Source organism: Symphodus melops (genome assembly GCF_947650265.1).
Source record: "Symphodus melops genome assembly, chromosome: 12".
In the NCBI taxonomy this organism is placed as follows: Eukaryota; Metazoa; Chordata; class Actinopteri; order Labriformes; family Labridae; genus Symphodus; species Symphodus melops.
The window spans coordinates 10,949,589-10,961,944 of record NC_136702.1 but is presented as its reverse complement, the minus strand read 5'-3'; the positions used below and the strand labels follow the sequence as shown (position 1 = coordinate 10,961,944).

General features: G+C 36.8%; 1 protein-coding gene across 4 annotated transcripts in view; it reads left to right on the top strand.

Moving 5' to 3' along the window:
- Positions 1–12,356, top strand: part of b3galt1b (UDP-Gal:betaGlcNAc beta 1,3-galactosyltransferase, polypeptide 1b) — a 45,426-nt gene that overhangs the window by 29,085 nt on the left and 3,985 nt on the right. The window contains exon 2 of one of the 4 annotated variants that reach the window (XM_079358089.1): positions 12,030–12,095. The exons of the other annotated variants lie outside the window; for them this stretch is intronic. The gene's annotated coding sequence lies outside the window, so the exon portion shown is untranslated. The remainder of the gene's footprint in view (positions 1–12,029; positions 12,096–12,356) is intronic. 4 annotated transcript variants of the gene reach the window in all.

Sequence of the window (12,356 nt, the reverse complement as noted above, 5' to 3'; positions counted from 1 at the left end):
CCAAAGCTTGTTTAGCTCTTGAAGGCTCCCACACATCAAAGCTGAAATGGGCCTCCAGCAGATCACTGAAGTGTACTTTGCATTTTTCTCTTGATTGAAACATCACTGTTTCCTACACTACTCTCTACATCTTCATGATGAGGAAGGAAAACACTTTGAAATAGGTCAGCAGGGAGAGCGATCAGCCGCAGCACCATCTGTCCTCCTAATGACTACCTGGTTACTCTGTGATGCGACATGGTTGACTGGAGAGTCTCTGTTGCGAACATCCCCTCATTAAATCTGTGCATTTCTGTCCATTTCTGCAGAAAGCTGATGACACATGACAAAGCCTGCTTCTAGTGCAAGCAGTCAAGAAAAATGTATTCTTTCCATGCAACTTTATAAATGGGAAAAGCACTAGAAGAGGAGGTTTTGACTGTATTTCAGTATTTTTGCAGTAAAGAGTAAACAGATCGTAAAGATAAGATATTGTATCTTCTTTTGTTATATATTATAGAATTGGAATACATTACTGCACTATCGCCCTATTTCCTTCATCCGAAAACATTTGCTGTAGAGGATTATTGATCTTCAGCAGGATTTTAAATTCTGTGAGTGATTCAGAGAAAAGGGATTCCAAAAGAACATATTTGCAATTCATTTTGAATGAATTATGACTTCCCAACATTTTCTGTGTCAGTGTTTGAATGAAGAAAAGGCAAGGCTGTCTTTTAATAAAAAGTAGTTTTTTACAAAAGATATGTCTAACATTTCAGTGAGTCATCTTTTGTTCGTTGATGTGATGTCTCTTGGATGATAAATTACCCCTCTGTGGTGGCCTACAGTGCAAAAAGCACACTTGATGCCGTGCCTTTAAAGCTGCCTCACATGCTACACTTAGGTTTGGAACCGTTCCACCATAATGCATCATGACTTCCTGCAGCCTGCTACCAGCAGCTGGTGGCCTTTTAACTTGTGACCTCTGCCTCTCAGGCCTCCTGAGGTTAACACTATTGGCTTGTGCTTATAAGAACTGTAGGCCAAAGTAAAGATTGTGTTTTTATAAAAGATGCTTTTCTTTATTAGCTGTGAGAAAAGTTAATTAAATTACCTCATTTTCCATTATCATTGTTATTAGTCAAATCACTCAATTCTGTCACATTTGTCCCTTCTTGTACACTGCATACGTTCCCTATTTATAATTAAGAGACTGCAAAGGCAGTAAGAGTTACCATGTAGTTAATAGTGTCTCCTCATATCTGTGTGAAGTCTGTATGTTTTTACTTACTGGAAGGCGACTTCTGAAATTTTAAAACCGGGCAAATGAATTTTCTCTCCGGACTTAATGAATAAAATACATTTGAAGTTCTACTTAGTTAGAGCTAGAAAGTGCAAGTAATAACTTCTGTTCATTTGTATTTAACAAGTGAAACAAAAGAACAGGAATCACAATAGTAAATGTACTGTATGTTCACAGGCTCCATAATCAATCAATCAAAGACCCGCCTTGGTGTGTGTGACTGACTGGTGCTGCTTGTCCACACATTCATTTTTTCAGTGCTGACATTGGACACAGTGGGTGGGTAGCATATAAACAATACCTTCCTCTCCCACATTAAAACAAAATAAAAAAACTTGGAGAATTGTTTTGCCTTTGATAAAGCATATGTCAGTGCTCAGCTGAGGCTGTTGATGACTTGGAGCCTGTTTGTCGGCCGAGGCTGTGCCTGGATAGTCCTGATCCAGTTTATCCCCTGGTTATGCTCTAATGCCAAAAATCCAGGGCACTCTCTGTAACACTGAGCACATCAGTCAAGTTGTGCTTGTTTGACATTCGAGAACTGATCTTAATGTGCAGTTGGCATTTAGTCAAAGATAATCTTCCTTATAATAATGACTTTTTGGAAGCAGTGAAAATCCCCGTCCGGTTCATTATTTTGCGGATTTAGAGCGTGCAGTGTATGAATAATCTTAATATAAGGGTGTCAGTCATGTTTTGGATGGATTACATAGGATTAGAAATTATTCTATTTGACTCCTTCTCTCTACTTTGCTGTGTGGGTCCTGCTTTATGTTGCACATTTAAAGGAATTGCTGCTGTTATTCTTCATTTTCCTTTTTTTATAGAGACAAATGTACCTGTACCCCAATTATTCAATCTGTTCAAATGTAAAATTTGTTTTTGTAAGACTTAATAATTTCCTAAAACACTGGTCAATATATCTTTTCAAAGTCAAAGTCATTTTAATTGTCAATTTTTTAACAGAATCGAAAAAACATTTCTCCCTGAATCACGGTGTAAACTAACTGTAAAAAGATTTGAAAAATATATACAAAATATAAAGAATAAAAATACAGATATAATTTTTTTTTAAGATAATGTGTAAAGATTGGCATTTTGAAAAAACAACAACAAAAAAAAACCCAAAAAACAGCAGCAACAACAAATGTGCATAGACTTGTATTAACCGAAAATAAATACTAACTTAGCGAATGAAATAATAAATATTGTTTTATTTTTTTAAGTCCTGTAAAGAAAGGAAAGTAACATCAGGTATTTGAGAAACAAGAGGCTCTTTTTTGTAGGATCCATTACAGTTGTACTGTATGTGTACAGAAAAAAAAGAAAAGGGCTGCCTATAGTGAAAAACTTTCCATGCCACGTTGATGCAGAATATAGTATATCAAGGGAAATGTGACTGAATTTAAGCTTATGCCTGTATGCTAGTAATTAAAGGTTATCAATGGAGACATTCCTTCTTCGTAAAAAGCAATCAACAGTCATTATTTCAAGTCTGTCTAAAGCTGTTTTTACAGCTGCTCTCCTGAAAATGTCAAGAGTATTAATGGAGGACTGCCCCTGAAATCCTCTTAATCTGGTTGTCCACACACTCACCTCATAGTGGGGGTCTATCCTGCTTCGGCGAGAGGTCTCATTTTGTTGGCTAAGACAAAAAGAATTCACAGAACTGGCAGAACAAGAAAACAGAGTCCTCTTATGAGAATTTGTGCCTTAATATCAATGCTTGTCTGTTTTTCTCTTGCCTCTGAAGACTTTGTGAAATGTCCCAAATATCACAGAGCTCTCCAATCCTATTCACACACACACACACACACACACACACACACACACACACACTACATAAGCACTCAGGCCGCACAAGTATATCACCAGTGGTGTATTCCCACAGGAAATCGTGAGCATTTCCCAGTGTCTTGTATCAGGGATGACAGGTCCAACCAAGCTCAGTATTGTTTTATTACCAAAATACATTTAAGGCATTTTACTGAAAGGGCATTTTTACATGATCTTCTTTTTAGTGACCTTTAAGTATTAGATAATTCCGTTCTCACATTTTTGTAAAACTTTTAATTCTATTTTAAAATAGGCAGCCCCTCTTTAAGAGACTGAGGGTGAACATTAGATCAAACCCCTGCTTTTCAAATGATTGATCAAATAACCAATTCAACAAAGACAAAAGCATGGCAACAAGCCAGAGACAAATTCAGTGAGTGATTTGCTACGAAATTAGAAATTGAAGAACATACTGGCTAAAAGAAAACATAATACAGAAGTGTAATTACTGTTTTTTTTTCTAATTTAAAAGAGTTCTCTCCACCTTTAAATGTCTTTTTCAAACAATTAAAAACATCAAACTGTATGAAAGCTTTGAGGGTAAAAAAAGAGTCCATGTTTACCTCTGGGTTTGAGAAGAATCAGAAGTTGGCAGCTTGATTGCTGTTCTGTGCGGTGTCGCGTGCAGTTTAATGTGGTGTCTTGGTCTCTGTAATGAGGCTCTTTCACATTGCATTACTTGAGACACGATATAGAGACAGACAGCATAGACTCGATCCATACAAAGAACACAAAAACAAAAGAAATGTTTCATTTGTTTAACTTGTTAGATAATGGATATATATTTCTAAAGAAAAAAAAATACCTGACCAATTTGGTGCAATAGTTTCATATATACAACGGTCAGAAACAGCATTAATAAACATTTAAGATCAGAATATATTTACTTGAACAGCCTTTTATAACAGTCAGTTTTATAGCGTTCTAATTTCGATGAACCAAATGAAACATTTACATTTTTAAAGTAATGTAATTTCCATTTTCTTCAAAAGACAGGATATTTAATCAATACACTCCTCTTCCTGTAGAGTTTACAATTGGTTGTTAAAAGTGGCCACCACAGGGAACTCCAAATGCAAAATCTGGACTCTCACTCATTTCTCTGTGGATGAACACAAAGACTTGATGCCGATTTGATTTTAAGCCATGACAATGAAAAGGAGGGCCAAAGTGTCCAGGTGGATTGAGGTCTCTTTACCGCCCATATAAGGCCAGACTTCATCAGAGGGAAAAATACGAGATAAATTAGGAACTTTTTGGCATGTTCGAGTGAATGAAAGAGTTGCACAACAACTGAGTGACTAATGATTATAGCACACAGAGCATTTAACCATAGGGTAGAATTTGTAGGATGATTAAACATGAAATGATACAACAATGTATACAGTATGATTCATTTGTGATTGATGTAATTCAAGAAGGTAAAAACCATTTGTTGATTGATAAATAGTGTTAAAAAGTAAATAGACCAAGTCAGAACTTGCTCATTGTTAACAAAAGTCACGGTCAGAAGATCAGAATGGCCAAGGCATAAATGGGAAGCAGATGTGACTGTGTCACAGTGCAGAAGTGTGTGACCATAACACACACACCTAGAAAATGTTAGAAGATTCCGTGATTTTCTCTATAAAAGGACAATAACGTGGAGCACGAGTTTCGCTGTGTCTTCCAGCAAATTAGGATTACCATTTTGGCTCAGGACCACTCCGGAGGCTTTATTCTTGGACATCAAGATGAAGTTTCGGAGCTTCTGAGAAAGGATGTTGTACAACAATCTGCAACTGGAATCAATCATTTTTACAATCAGCTGTGGATTACAATTTGATACACAGCCAATAAGTCCTTGCGCTTCTTTTGCCAACATGGATTGACGACCTTGGGAATACAAGTGTTCCTTCAAGATTCTCTGCCCGGTGATTCTGGAAGAGATGTGCGATCTCTTTCACATTAAGGATTATAATTGGATTAAACAGCTTCGACTCCCATTCAATCAAGTTTTTAATCATTGGATCATTTCTTTAAATCCTGTTAATGATTGACTATTAATCACATTTAAGTTGTACGCTTTGGTTTGCTTCATCTGAAATAAATATACAAACATTAGCTTTTTACATTCTAATGGATTGTGGTCTTAAAGGTACAGCCTGTAATAATGTCTTCAAAAGGTTCCTTCCTTAACAAAATTAACAGGCTCTTGGAGCTTACTGGCCAAGTTTCTAAAATGTATCCTAGCACCATAGCAAGCGCTCAGATCCATAATCCATAGCTGCCATGAACAGGTGTGGCCATTATTAGTATTAGAACTATTTAATTGGGTGCTCTATTGTAGGTGTCTGAGAGAATGCAGTTAGAAGCTAGGAGAGTCTCCTTACCACCAGCTTACATAATTATCAATTCATCTCTAACCACAGCCAGGAATTGATAATTGGACCCTTTCAATGTTGAGCTGGTCCAGCGGTAAGTCAGGATCTCACAGAAGCTAGACTAGAAACCAAATTTGACAAAGAAACTCTTATTCTCGTCTTTACTGTTGCACTTAAGTTATGTTTTGTCACCTGGTAACAAATAATACATTCATTGTACATTCAGTTTAAATAGCATATTAATACCATTAGTATATTGTTTCTATTTTAGACTGATAGATAGATAGATAGATAGATAGATAGATAGATAGATAGATAGATAGATAGATAGATAGATAGATAGATAGATAGATAGATAGATAGATAGATAGATAGATAGATAGATAGATAGATAGATACTTTATTGATCCCGAGGGAAATTCAAGTTTTTTTTTGTTTTTTTTTAAGATAGATGATAGACTGTATACTGTAGCCCATCATTATGTCATTGTTTAGTGGTGAATCAAAGGTGGATTTAGAGTTAAATAAGCAGCAGGGGAACAGATACTTTTATACCTGTTTATTTGTAGTTCTACATAAGCAGGCATTAAGCCTGTAGTAATAGTTCACACAGTGCTTGTGTGATTATTGAAGGTCAGTGGACCCCACTGATATCAAGGAGTTTTCTAAATCAACGCCTGTAACTAACTGTATCGTCATTATTTACAGCATTTCTACAGCAAAATATGATGAATTTAAAATTAATTTTCATTATAGTCAGACATGATGTTAAGTCAGTAGCGTTTTTTTTTTCTTGTTAGACAGTTGCTTAATATCAGAGTTGATGTTGTTTTTTGATTTTGTTTTGTCTCTTCTTTTTAAAATTCAAAGAAGTTTTTCTCTGAAGTCAACTTTCCATCTCGTAAAAATGTCTGTGGCGAGTCATGGATAAATACAAACTAAAAAGGAGTGGTATTCTTCTTTACCTACGTCATGTCCTTTCCTGGCATCAAGGTGAGCATTTGTATTGCGTGCGGAGCATGCAACACAGCTTCCCTTCAGAGAAGGGAACAAAGAAAAGTGGACACCGGGCAGTGCCTGTTAAGGGAGTATGTATACTGGCATCATCCCAGTAGGACGCCAGCATTGTGTTTGTCTGCAGCTCTGCTTTGAAAACCTTTATTTTTTGTGTAACACCTGATGGCAGAATGGTGCAAACAGTCCCAACTCTAATGATCAAATCAAGGTCTTAGACTTTGCTTTTACCCTTTTTTTTAATGCTACTACTACTACTATTACTCCTCTGGCACCGTCCTCCAAACTGCCTGTCATCTTGCAAAACCTGGAGAACTGGAAATAAAGCTCATCGTTTCAGATGCAGCTAATGATTTATTTACAGCACCTGCTGTGCCCGGGCCTAAAGATAGCAACAACAGTTGTGTACAGCCAGTGTTTGAAGGTTGGATCCCTTTTAAAGACTCCATGTTCTGGCTTGTTAATAAAAACAGCAAAGTCCCACAGGACTGGAGTTTGTCCGAGGACAGTATGATGCTAATGAACAATTAAATCAATTGGAAAGTCGAATGGAATCTTATTTCGGCAAAGCACCAAAAACTGTGCAGCACTCAGGAGCTACTGTTGAATAATATTGGAACCTTGTCTCTTTAAAACTTCAATAAGTTAAACATTTGTATATCCACTCTTTGAGGAAAGTATATTTGTTAACTGTGCTGTGACCATTAAAGATTTTTATCATTCATGTTATCATCGGTAAGAGCTAGTATCACTTCTGATATTGTTCTGGTAAAAAACAGCCTTATCTATAATCAATGATTATGGTTACCGATATAATGTTGATAAAACTAATAACTCGTAAACCAGGATGAAATCAATACGTTACATATTGTTGAAATGCTTATGAACTGTGTGAAGCAAAAAATACTCAGTCTGTGTTGAAGTCTCTGAATTCCTCCCCAGAAACAATTCTGAGACCTAAATCAGTCCGGCTTTAAGTGGGATCACTCTACCAAGACTGACGACTGTCAGTGACAGGATAGCCACGTTTGGCTGGAGTTGGTGCTCGGTGCTCAGTTAAATTGCTGCTAGATCTGACAGCTGCCTTTGACACAGTTAACCATCAAATCCTCCTATTTACCATCTCGGAATTTGGTATCTCAGGATCTCAGGCCCTCTGATTGTTCCTTTTCATACCTCTCAGGGAGGTCGTTCAGAGGGTCTTAAAAGTGAGAAGTGTCCAAAGTACACAGTTGCTATGCTGACGATATCCAGCTCTTCCTGTCAGCCCACCAAATGGCGTCAAAGTCTCTGGAGGAATTTCATTATGCCTTGCTGGCATCTTTTTCAGCTGTAATCGTTACAGCTGTTCATTAATATGCACTGTCCCTAACAAATGGATAAATAAATAAAGAATCACCAAATGGATGAATCAGCACCTCCACATCTGTGTTTTATGTATTCCTTTCAAATACTGAGCTTCTTGTCTTTCCAGCCTGTTTCTCTATGCAGCCACATCTATATCCAGCTTTATTCAACAAAACTCATGCCCACTAAGTCTGCTCAGAAGAACCTCGGTGTTATAATGAGCCGTGGTCCTCCGGGCAGATGGCTCGGGTTTGGATCCAACCAGTGGCTCCTTTCCCGTGTGTCGTTCCCTACTTTGTCTCTTCCAGATTTCTGACTATTTGACTGTTGTGTCTCCAAATTAAAGGCATAAAACAGTGATGTTGACATTTAAATTTTGCTGTATAGGATTCTCACGAGTATCTAGATGTTGTTGATGACAATGGCAACATATTTTAAAATCAATATTCTGTGCTTTGCCTCTGTGTCCAATCAGGCTCGAAGCTGTTGGTTAACACTTGTTGATGTTTCCTCCCTTCTACATATCTTGCTTGTGATGTACAAACTCCCAAATGTACGTCACTTTGGACCTACAATCGAATTTACAAAAACAATAAAGAAATCAAGAGAAAGGAATAGGATAAAAGAAAGACTGAAAGAAAAAGAGAAGAATAGATGAAGTTCTGTTATTTGGTCTTGAGAGGGAGCAGAGAGAATTAAGAAGGGGCTGTAATTGGTTGAACATGTTATGGGGTGATTGTTGATTAGAGAAGGTGTATGTTAATATTCATTGGTGAGTGTTCTTTTATATTACACGTTATTCAAGGTGAATATGCATGCCAAACTTAGTGTCTATGTCTATTCAACAAGCCACTGTTTTATCAATCTAATCCTGCATTGAACTTGAATTATGTATTCAGCTGAAAGCACTCATCCATCCACTTAAGAAAATATTTGTCTTTGATATATAAAACGTTATTAATCTATGTTAGTATCCTTCCAGGCTGTGACAATACTCAGCTCTCCCAGTGGAGTAATGTTTCTGGGATGCCAGTTTATTAATCTTTCAAGAGTTTTCCCGAAGCTTAATGTAGCTCCACTCATTTTATTGCGAATGTAGATTTTCCGCCTTTTTTTAAGGCTGTAAAATAAAAATAAAAAAAAAATAAAAATAAAAAAAAGCAGCACAATACAATGAAGATCAAGTAATAAGTTTAAAATATGTCCACTGAATGTTTGAACTTTGGGAGGTTTTAGAACATCTCCTCTGGTGGATGTAAACAGGGATTAGAAAACAACGGCTGCAGTAGTTGACCTCTACATTTGGAAGTTGACAGGTTCAGAAGAAACTTTTTTATATATATAATGTGAAGCAATAACACGTTTTAATATATACAATTAAGAAACAAGATGGAACTAGTTTTGATGTAAAGTTTTTTGCATCTTAAGAAGTCCAGCTTTGTTTCCTTTTTTGTGAAGGGTTGACTTTCACCTTGCATGTGCGTATTGTGTTCGACACTAAATGACAGATTTCTCAGTTTAAGAAAAAGAAGTCCAGCAGTTCAAATGTTGGATGATGAATAATTATGTTTGTAATATCTATGAGACAATAATATCCGACAGAATGATCATTCAATATAGCATTTTATAATATTATAACTATGATGTGTAAACATAAAGTATATATATCTGAAAAACAAGCTTCTTATATATGTCATCCTTCTTCTAAGCATCAGACGTTATTGTCAGTCCTGCGTATTTCATCTAGCATTCTGTTTACATTTCATAATGCCACAAAGCCTCTGTCTGCTCGTCATTACAAACACTGTACTGTTCTGTGATTAGCTGTCTTGTCAGTCTTAATTAGTTTTCATTCAGTAAATGGCAGTAACAATAAAAACAAACCAAAGCGGCTTATTTTTGGCAGAGAGTAATTCATTCATATTTAATATTGAGCACTTTTGGTTACCTTAGCAACATGGGGAAATGGTCTTATAGTGGCAAAGGGAATGAGGATAAATAAAGAAAACAAATATTGAAATAATAGTCTCAGTATAGTTAAAACATGAATTAAATACCAGAGCTGCTGTCAAAAGGGATTCAACATTCTCTAAGTTGATGTACTGACGCCATCTGTGTTTGAAGAAAAAAAAAAAACCTTTATTTTGCAAAAGATCTTTTTGGAACAGAAGTGACAGGACAGAGTTTGAACAGAGCTTTACAGGCTCATTCACTGAATCAGTCTTTCAAATGAGAATTTCTGTTTCAAGCCTGTTTGAGTATGAAAACACAAGAAACAGCCTTCATGAAATAGGGGACAGGTTCAGACTCATGTCATGAAAAAAAAACATTTTGATGGCATTGGTTATGTGCACATATGCAGTAATCACTCTGTACTGAATTTAAAAAATAAAAGCCAAAGGAAAGGAGTGAACAAAAGGAGGAATGTTACTGTCATAAACCTTCATCTCCATCTCCATCACTGAATACAAAACATAAAGTAGCAGAGGCGTTTGTTTCAAAACGTGGTAGATCTATTGTCTGTGGGATTTCAAAGTGCAAAGAATAAATGAATAAAATAAATCTTCTAGTCTCAAGCATATAAAAAAGTGTTGTAATAAATTAACATGTTTGGCCCAGGCTCTCCTCAATTCTGCTCCGTTGTGTGAACCATTTAATTCATTCAGGCGACCTATTCAGTTTGAGATGTTGTTATTAGAAAACACTTTAGAGAGCTGTCTGTAGATGGTCAGTCGGCCATGAATCAAAATATTTTAGTGTGTCCCAAGTGGAGCGTGAAAGCCCTTTTTCAGAAACCAGTCTGCAAAAACAGCCAACAAAGAGTCCTGGAGAAAAAAATGTCACGTCATGATGAATGGTTGTCTTTTGAGTCGCGCTCCCCCTGCAAGTTTTCCTCATGATATAATAAATCATTCTAAATTGGATCTCTCTTAGTAGTATAGGCTAATTATTTCCTCATGTTATGTCCCCCCCCTTTTGGTATCCTGAAGGTCCAATACTCATAGACCATTTAATATGTTACTTTCTGCCCAATCTGATCACAAAGACTGGAAGGTGTTTTGACTGAGTCTCTGTGTGACGCCCAGCCTGCTCGCAGGCTCTGCTCCATGATATAGGCCTAAAAAAAATAAGCTAGAGAAAACATATCTCACCGGTTGTTCTGTCGTTAATAAAACGAAATCAAGAATGAACTAAAACTCCAAAATATAGGGTAAAATGAAGTTTTGCTGTTGTATCAGGGTGATCTGGTGTCTTTGATTTCTATGATTCTAAACAGGTTTAATGTAGAACAGCCAGCAGAGGGCGACACCACTGGTTGAAAAAGATTGTATGCCAACAGAAGAGTATATGAGCTTTCTTATGAGTAAAGTTTCGAGATAAATCTTAGTTAATGAGTTAATGGTTCCAAGTGCCAATTAGGTGGGGTCACTATTCTGTGAGTTGTGGTCTTATCAATAACATAGAGGCAAAAACAATTAATTGGAGCCCGCCATTCATTATTATTCTCCTCTATATTTTGGGACAAGTAGCAGAGAGTAAGTGCTATCAGATGGGGCCCCCATTGGTAGGTTTTCAACTGTCAATGCAAAATGTGCACATTTTGAGGTACACCTGTGATTTAAGGCCTTTGGTGCACACTGTTGGCCTGGGGGCCCCAAGCAGCACCTCTGACGAGGATGATGATAATGAATGAAAACCTTTGTTAACATGATGTGCTTTTATAAACGTCCTGTGATTGACAGGTGGCGCTGTGGCGTTTGCCTGTCAAATGAAAAATTAAAACAAGATAAGAATGGCCATGAAAAGAACTTTAGTTGTTTTTGCAGGTTTTCATTAAAAGCCATCGTCTTGGACTGTGTGATAATGCATTGTTTTAGGGCTGTAATGCATCGCTAAGAAAGTCATCTCTGTCACACAAATGCCTCATGTTGAATTTTAGGTGACGCATCAAAAGGTGCAAACCTCATATTCCCACAGATTAGTGGTTCATCGTTTGGTTTGATAGTGACATTGTGTAGTGATCATTTTATTTCGTCTGTTGGAGTGTGTGCTCATGAGAGACACCCAAAAATGCTTGGAAATGTTTGTTCTGAAAAGCCACCAAGGGTTACATTTTACAGACTGGCAGCTAAAAGAACTGTCACGTAACATCGCCTCACTTCTGTCTCATAAATATTTTTCTCCAGTCTGGAAAGTGAGATTTCTCAGTGACGATGTGGGACACAGTGACTGCTTGCAACCAGCTGGCACTGGTTAGTGTGTATCTGTAAGTGTGTTTGTGTGCATGTGTGGTATAAGCCTTGTTTTTGTGAAAGTTTCTGTTTTCAATATGTTATTAACCTTAGAGCAAAATTTCACTGCTTGTTTCTACCCCTTTGATTCTGTATCTGACCCTCCTTCCTCGTGGTAATACATAATATTGGCATTTCCATGTTTTTCTTCTGTTGAATGAGGGAATGATTGTTTATTTCTACGAAACCTATAAGATCGAGCGCAAATACTCACAAACAAAA